The sequence below is a fragment of the Arachis duranensis genome, chromosome 6, assembly GCF_000817695.3.
Source record: "Arachis duranensis cultivar V14167 chromosome 6, aradu.V14167.gnm2.J7QH, whole genome shotgun sequence".
Classification (NCBI taxonomy): Eukaryota; Viridiplantae; Streptophyta; class Magnoliopsida; order Fabales; family Fabaceae; genus Arachis; species Arachis duranensis.
This window is the reverse complement of record NC_029777.3, coordinates 56287758-56296270: the sequence shown is the minus strand read 5'-3', so window position 1 is coordinate 56296270 and position 8513 is coordinate 56287758.

The window sequence follows — 8513 nt, the reverse complement described above, 5'->3', positions numbered from 1 at the left end:
GTTTTTCTGGCATTTAACTCCAGACAGCAGCATGAACTTGGCGTTCAACGCCAAGTTACGTCGTCATTCTTCGAATAAAGTATGGACTATTATATATTGCTGGAAAGCCCTGGATGTCTACTTTCCAACGCCGTTGAGAGCGTGCCAATTGGAGTTCTGTAGCTCCAGAAAATCCATTTCGAGTGCAGGGAGGTCAGAATCCAACAACATCAGCAGTCCTTTTGTCAGCCTTCTTCAGAGTTTTGCTCAAATCCCTCAATTTCAGTCAGAATTTACCTGAAATCACAGAAAAACACACAAACTCATAGTAAAGTCCAGAAATGTGAATTTAACATAAAAACTAATGAAAACATCCCTAAAAGTAGCTTGAACTTACTAAAAACTATATAAAAACAATGCCAAAAAGCGTATAAATTATCCGCTCATCAGTCCTGCTCTTCAATTCAAGACTCAAATTCTTCCCTGGGAAACTTAAATCTCATTGGAAAGGACCCTATGTGATTACTAGAGTGTCCCCTTATGGGCACATAGAACTTCAAGGTAGAGATCTAGCTAAAGACATTAAAGAAGCGCTTGTTGGGAGGCAACCCAATATTCACTCTTACATTATTAAATTTCTAGTTGTTTCTATTTTAGTTAGTTATCTTTTTGATGTGAGAATTAATGTTGATCTAAATTTTCTCAAAATAGAATCTCTTCGTTACAAGTATAGTCTAAATCAACAATTAACTCCCAACCAAATTTTAATCTAAAGTTGTCACAATTCAAATCAAATTAACCGAGAGTATTTAGACTCCCAGGTCATACTCCCTAGGAATTACAATGAAATGTTCAATTATTGGCTATGAGACAATGGGGTTTTGGGATAGTAAGTGGCAAGAAATAAAAGTGCAAGAAATTAAATAAGCATGCAAGGAAATTAAAACTCAAAGCAACCAATATCAAAAATAGAATTTAAGTGACAAAAATGACTCATGGCAAGGATTGGAGAATTAAGGATTCCTATCCTAGTCATGGACCACAAACATGGTAATAACGTAGAATTACTCCCAGTTAGTCTATCCTAACATTGAGGATAAGTGGTGCACGAAAATTACACTCACACTATGAAATTCCGCACAACTAATCAGCAAGTGCACTGGGTCGTCCAAGTAATACCTTACGTGAGTAAGGGTCGATCCCACGGAGATTGCCGGCTTGAAGCAAGCTATGGTTATCTTATTATTCTTAGTCAGGATATCAATAGGGTTCTTTAGTTTTAATTGTAAAAAGTAAAAGAGCATGAAATGAATAATTGTTACGCAGTAATGGAGAATAGGTTGGAGTTTGGAGATGCTCTGTCCTTTGAATTTCTGCTTTCCTATTGTCTTCTTCTTCATGCACGCAAGTCTCCTTCCATGGCAAGCTGTATGTTGGTGGATCACCATTGTCAATGGCTACCAGCCGTCCTCTCAGTGAAAAGGGTCCATGTACATGGCTAATTATCTGTTGGTTCTCACTAATGCTGGAATAGGATCCATTGATCCTTTTGCGTCTGTCACCACGCCCAGCATTCATGTGTTTGAAGCTCGTCACAGTCATCCCTTCCTGGATCCTACTCGGAATACCACAGACAAGGTTTAGACTTTCCGGATCTCAGGAATGCTTCCAATTGATTATAGCTTATACCACGAAGACTCTGATCTCATGGATTTAAATGCTCTTTTGTCATGAGAGGCAGTCAAGCTCGTGAGCCAGGAACCCAAGAGACATCCATTCAATCTAAGGTAGAACGGAAGTGGTTGTCAGGCACACGTTCATAGGTTGAGAATGGTGATGAGTGTCACGGATCATCACATTCACCATGTTGAAGTGCGAATAAACATCTTAGAATAGAAACAAGCGAGATTGAATAGAAAACAGAAATACTTGCATTAATTCATTGAGACGTTGCAGAGCTCCTCACCCCCAACCATGGGGTTTAGAGACTCATGCCGTCAAAGGTACAATTTCAGATGTAAAAAATGTCATGAGGTCCAAAATAAATCTCTAAAAGTAGTTTTTATACTCAACTAGTGACCTAGGTTTACAGAAAATGAGTAAACTAAGATAGATATTGCAAAAATCCACTTCTGGGGCCCACTTGGTGTGTGATGGGGCTAAGCATTGAAGCTTTCACGTGCATAGGTTATTCTTGTAGTCAAACACCAATTTCTAACCTATTTTTGGCATTTAACTCTGGTTTGTAACTTGTTTCTGGCGTTTGACGCCAGAATAGGGCAGAAAGCTGGCGTTAAACGCCAATTTGCATCGTCTAAACTTGGGAAAAGTATGGACTATTATATATTGCAGGAAATATCAGGATGTCCACTTTCCAACACAATTGAGAGCGCGCCATTTGGATTTCTATAGCTCCAAAAATGCTACTTCGAGTGCAGGGAGCTCAGAATCCAACAGCATCAGCAGTCCTCTATCAGCCTCTGAATCAGATTTTTGCTCAGGTCCCTCAATTTCAGCCAGAAAATACCTAAAATCACAGAAAAACACACAAACTCATAGTAAAGTCCAGAAATGTGATTTTTGCATAAAAACTAATAAAAAGTAGCTAGATCCTACTAAAAACTATATTAAAACACCCCCAAAAACCGTATAAAATATCCACTCATCACAATACCAAACTTAAACTGTTGCTTGTCCACAAGCAACTAGATAAATAAAATAGGATAGCATGAAGATCAAGAGGCAATCTAAGAGTTTTACATGAAGCTCAATTCTAATTAGATGAGCGGGTCTAATAGTTTTTTGCTTCTGAACAGTTTTGGCATCTTACTTCATCCCTTGAAGTTTAGAATGATTGGCATGCATAGGAACTCAGAATTCAGATAGTGTATTGATTCTCCTAGTTTAGTATATTGACTATTGAACACAGCTACATTATGAGTCTTGGCCGTGGCCGTAAGCACTTTGTCTTCCAGTATTACCACCGGATACATAAATGCCACAGACACATAACTGGGTGAACCTTTCCAGATTGTGACTCAGCTTTGCTAAAGTCCCCAATTATAGGTGTCCAGCGTTCTTAAGAACACTCTTTTGGATCACGACTTTAACCACTCAGTCTCAAGCTTTTCACTTGGACCTGCATGCCACAAGCACATGGTTAGGGACAGTCGGGTTCAGCCGCTTAGGCCAGGATTTATTCTTTTAGGCCCTTCTATCCATTCATGCTCAAAGCCTTGGATCCTTTTTACCCTTGCCTTTTGGTTTTAAGGGCTATTGGCTTTTTCTTTTTCTTTTTCTCTTTTTTTCGCCATTTTTTTCGCTGCTTTTTCTTGCTTCAAGAATCAATTTTATGATTTTTTAGATTATCAAAAACATTTCTCTTTTTCATCATTCTTTCAAGAGCCAACGGTTTTAGCATTCATAAACAACAAAATAAAAAATATGCACTGTTTAAGCATTCATTCAGAAGACAGAAAGTGTTGCCACCACATATAAATAATTTGAATTTTTCTTATTAAGAACTAAAAAAAATTGGCTCCTTATTCTAAAAATATCTGCTATTTTATTCATTTTTAATAATGATGAGAAAAATAAATTATAGCTTACTTGGAGATGGTAAAAATAAAAATAAAAACACTAATTACTACTACTCATATGACTCCTAAGATAGATTTCTAATAGCAGAAGTTATCACAAAATTAAGATTAGGACTCAACAACCTTTTTTTCGGAGATGGATGCTCCTTCAATTTGTGGGTTGTCTGGACCTTCAAGAGAAAGCTTCTGGCACTTCAGCTCCTGTAGTTCACGCCCTTGCTTCTCCTGTTCCTTAAGCAATTTGCAGATCATAAAATTTTGATTCTGCTATTCTTCCTTGAGTTGATCCATAGTTTCTTGCAACTTGGTGACAGATGCTTCTAGGCTGGTCCAGTAGTCAATCTGAGGGATTTGTGGGAAGAATTCATGCGCCCTCCTTTTGATGGAGTTTTCTTGTAATTGTTGTCCCTCCATTGACTTCTTGGTGATTGGATGTTCAACTGAGATCAACTCTTCTACTCCCATCTTCACCCCGGCCTCTTTACATAGCAGAGAAATCAAGTTTGGGTAAGCCAAGTTGGCATCCTTGGAGTTCTTATTTGTAATTGTGTAGAGCTCACAAGAAACCAGTTGATGAACTTGCACTTCATTTCCTTGTATAATGCAATGGATCATCACTGCTCTCTTGGTAGTGACTTCGGAGCAGTTTTTGGTAGGCAATATGGAACACCCAATGAAATCCTGCCAGCCCCTAGCAATTGCTTTGAGATCCCCTCTCTTGAGTTGATTTGGAACACCTTTTGTGCTAGTTGTCCACTTGGTCCAGGGATGAATATGTCCTCTAGAATTTGGTCCAAGCGCTTATCATCACATACCATTCTCCTATTAAAGGATTCTAGAAGTAAATCATCTTCCCTCTGACCATGGTTCGAAAGGTATAGAAAGTGGGTTCCAGTTATTCCCTGCCTCTCTATTTGCCACATATTTGAGTAGAATTCTTGAACCATGTTTCTACCCGCTTTTGTCTCAGGATTGGCTAGAATTTCCTAGCATCTGTTTCGAATTTGCTCGTGGATCTCCGGATATTCGTCTTCTTTCAGATCGAATTTTACTTCCGGAATTACTGACCTTAGACCCATTATTTTATGGTAATGGTGCGAATGTTCCTTGGTTAAGAGCCTCTCTTGATTCCAAAGTGGTCTTGGATTATTGTCTTTCTTGCCTCTTGAAGTGGTTTGTTTTCCCTTAGGAGCCATGATCTTAATGAGTCTTAGCTCAGTGATCACGCAAAACACACCAAACTTAGAGGTTCGCTTATCCTCAAGCAAAAGAGAGGAAAAGAGAGGAGAAGGAGGAGAGCCAAATTTGAATTGTGGAGGAGAGGGGGTGGTTGAATGTGAATTTAAAAGGGAGGGTGGGTTCGAAAATTTTTGAAAAAGATATGATAGAAGATATGTGTTCATACCCTAGGTCGAGCTATCCGACCCGGGATGTTCGACAGACAAAGCGACTGACCTCTTCAGGTCAGGGGAACTCGACCTCTTTCCAAAGAGCTCGGCCAAGTCACCAGGAAAGCCTAAAGAAGGGCCCAAATAGAGGAACACGCCCCAAATCCTAAGGCAGCCCAAGCCTACAGATAGAAGGGCGGTTCCCTTGAAGATAAAGATGACCTCACTTGAAGATAAGATAAAGATAAGATAAGATAACTAACTTATCTTATTTAAGAAGGTCACTCTACGCCATTATAAATACATTGGAGCACCCAGGTATAACTCATACTCTGATTCTACTCAATACCTGCTTAATACTGTTGCTAACTTAAGCATCGGAGTCCCTTGCAGGTACCCCCCACCCTTCGGGGACGAAGGATCAGCGTCATCACCAAGTCCAATGAGTCGGACACAGTGACTCCGACCACCATCATCAGATTGGACTCCGCAGCTCCGACCAGCATAGAAGATCTCGTCCGAGATCGACCTCTAGTTTCAGGTAACCCTCGGAACATTTGCGCCGTTACCGGGGAACCTGGAAGTCATCCCATTACCATGGCGGACGACCATGACAACGATCACACCTCAGATCTAGAAGAAAGAACACCGCACAAAAACGCGGACACAACACCAAAAGATACTCCGCAAATCAACAATAAGAACTCCTCAAATGAGGGAGCCCTGGAGGCATTTCAAGATTGGTTAAAACAACTTAAGGAAGACGCTTTATGTCAACGAGAGGCCGAGAAGGATCTACAAAGAGAAATAAGGCGACGTCGGGAACTGGAAACCAAACTCCTAAAACTTGAAGCCGATGTCAAAACGAAAGCCAGCCGATCCATTCCCGAAGATAACGCATGAAAGGAGTAAGACCCATTCACCAAAGAAATCATGAAGACAAAAATCCCAAAGGACTTTAAACTCCCATACATGACCTTATATGATGGCACTACAGATCCCAGCCATCATCTCAGTAACTTCAAAAGCAGAATGTACCTCACCGATGCCTCAGATGCAGTTTGTTGCAAAGCCTTTCCAACTACTTTAACAAAAACAACAATTAGATGGTTCGACAATCTCCCTACTAGGTCCATCTCAAGTTTCGACGACATGGCTAAAAAATTCCTGGCCAGACTCTCCATCCAAAAGGACAAAGTTAAACATGCTTCGGGCTTATTAGGAATCAGACAAGGAGAGCGGGAAACCCTGCGTAACTACATGGAGAGATTCAACAAAACATGCATGGATATACAAAACCTTCAAACAGAACCTGCCATCATGGGTCTCATTAATGGCCTGCGAGAAGGGCCTTTTAGTCAATCCATAGCAAAGAAGTACCCCACATCTCTGAACGAGGTGCAGGAGCGAGCAGAAAAGTACATCAACATGGAGGAAAACTCCCGATTAGGAGAGACCTCAAAAGCAGGGTTCACCCCTCGGGATAAAGACAAAGATTCCAGAAAAAAGGAAGATCGACATGGAGAGAAAATAAAAAATACCACAATTACACCCCTCTTCGGGTGTCTCTTGTGGATGTCTAAAGAGAGGTTTGCAACACAGAAAAAATACCACCAGCTTGACCACTCAAAGGCAAAAAAGGAGGAGGAAACCAGGCTAAATATTGTGAATACCATCGGATCCACGGGCACTCCACCAATGAATGTTTTGACTTAAAAAACGTCATAGAAAAGCTCGTACGTGAAGGAAAGCTAGATCGATACTTGGCCACCCGTGATGATGAACAAAGGAAAAGAAGAAGAGCAGAAGACGTCGGACCAGCCGTGCGATCATCCCGGACGCCAGAAAGACATGTCCACATGATACATGTTGGATTCACCGGGGGAGGATGATGCCAAGGCATCTTAGGCTAGTTTCACTAGCATTTTTTTGTTAGTTTTAGTTGTTTTATGCATTTTCTTGAGCTTAAAGTAACCAAGAATGGTTAAATGAACAACAAAGTAATGAATCATCCAAACAGTGTAATTTTGATGCAAATTCCATGAGTTTTTAGTTATATTACTTGAATGCTATGAATGGAAGATTTCTCATGAAATTTTGCAAGACTTTGATGCAATTGTGTGGATGATTTCAGGGAAGAAGAGGCTAGGCAAGGAAGCAACAAAATCAATAAAGGAAGCTTGAAGATCACATGTGGAGTTTAAGTTCCAGTTTAAGCTTAAACTGGAACTTAAACTCCACATGTGATCTTCAAGCTTCCTTTATTGATTTTGTTGCTTCCTTGCCTAGCCTCTTCTTCCCTGAAATCATCCAAACAACTGCATCAAAGTCTTGCAAAATTATTCACACTCCTGGGCTACCTTCTTCATTCCCACGTTTAAGCTCCAGTTTAAGGTTAAACTGGAGCTTAAACGTGTTCGGCGTTTTTTCTCCTCCAGGGTTGCCTTCTCATTTCCACGTTTAAGCTCCAGTTTAACCTTAAACTGGAGCTTAAACGTGTTCGACCAGAATTGCCTCCAGGGTTGCAATCTTCATTTCCACGTTCAAGCTTCAGTTTAACCTTAAACTGAAGCTTAAACGTGTTCGATTAATTACCCTCCTGGGTTGCTTTCTTCCAACTCCACGTTTAAGTTTCAGTTTAGCCTTAAACTGAAACTTAAACTTCAACTTAAACGCCACTCTTTGAAAGGGTTTCTGGGCCAAATATATTGAAGTTTAAGTTAGCATTGAGCACAAACATTAACTTAAACGTACTCTGGTATGAAACCAAATTGAATATCATGGTTTATGGGATTGGGCCTGAAGAATTGATGAGTCTGGAACTTCAAATTGTTGAGTCTTGTGTCATTACTTGTTTATCACTAAGTTTGCTCAATGAATGTTACAGAATTGGATCACAGCCTCATCAGGATTATGGACCATAAACCCAAAGCAAAAGGAAATCAAGGAAAGGCCTCAAAGCCCAAGAAACACAACAGAAGCTCAATTTAGAAAGTGTATAAATAGGATAGAATTGAAGTTAGTTAGAGACTTTTTGACACTTGAGAATTTTTCATCAATTTTTTTGTAATTGAATTCTGAGCTATGAATCACTAAACCCCTTTCATTGGGTTAGGGAGCTCTATTGTAATTCAATGAATCAATAATAGTTTTATCTTCTTCTTCAATCTTTTCTCTTAAATTTTGTTAGAAAGCTTCTCGATCTAATTCCATTGGGTAATTGTCTTGGGAAAGAAATTACCCATAATTGGAATCCTTCGGAACCTTGGGAAAGGAATGGAGGATTCATGCTAGAGAAGCTTTCTCACAGTGAATTGGATTGGGGTTTGGATGGATATTGTGACATGTAATCCTACCAAATTGTGGTTCATGAAACTGTGTGGTATAATCAGTGATCGAGCATCATCTCTTCTTATGAACATTTAAACCAAGGGATTGGGAATTTGTTTGTTTTTAGAGAGAAGTGGTGAGCCAAGGAATTGGGATCCAATCATATAAGATTGCCAAGCAAAATTCAATGAATGCATTGGTTGAGGAAGAGATAAAA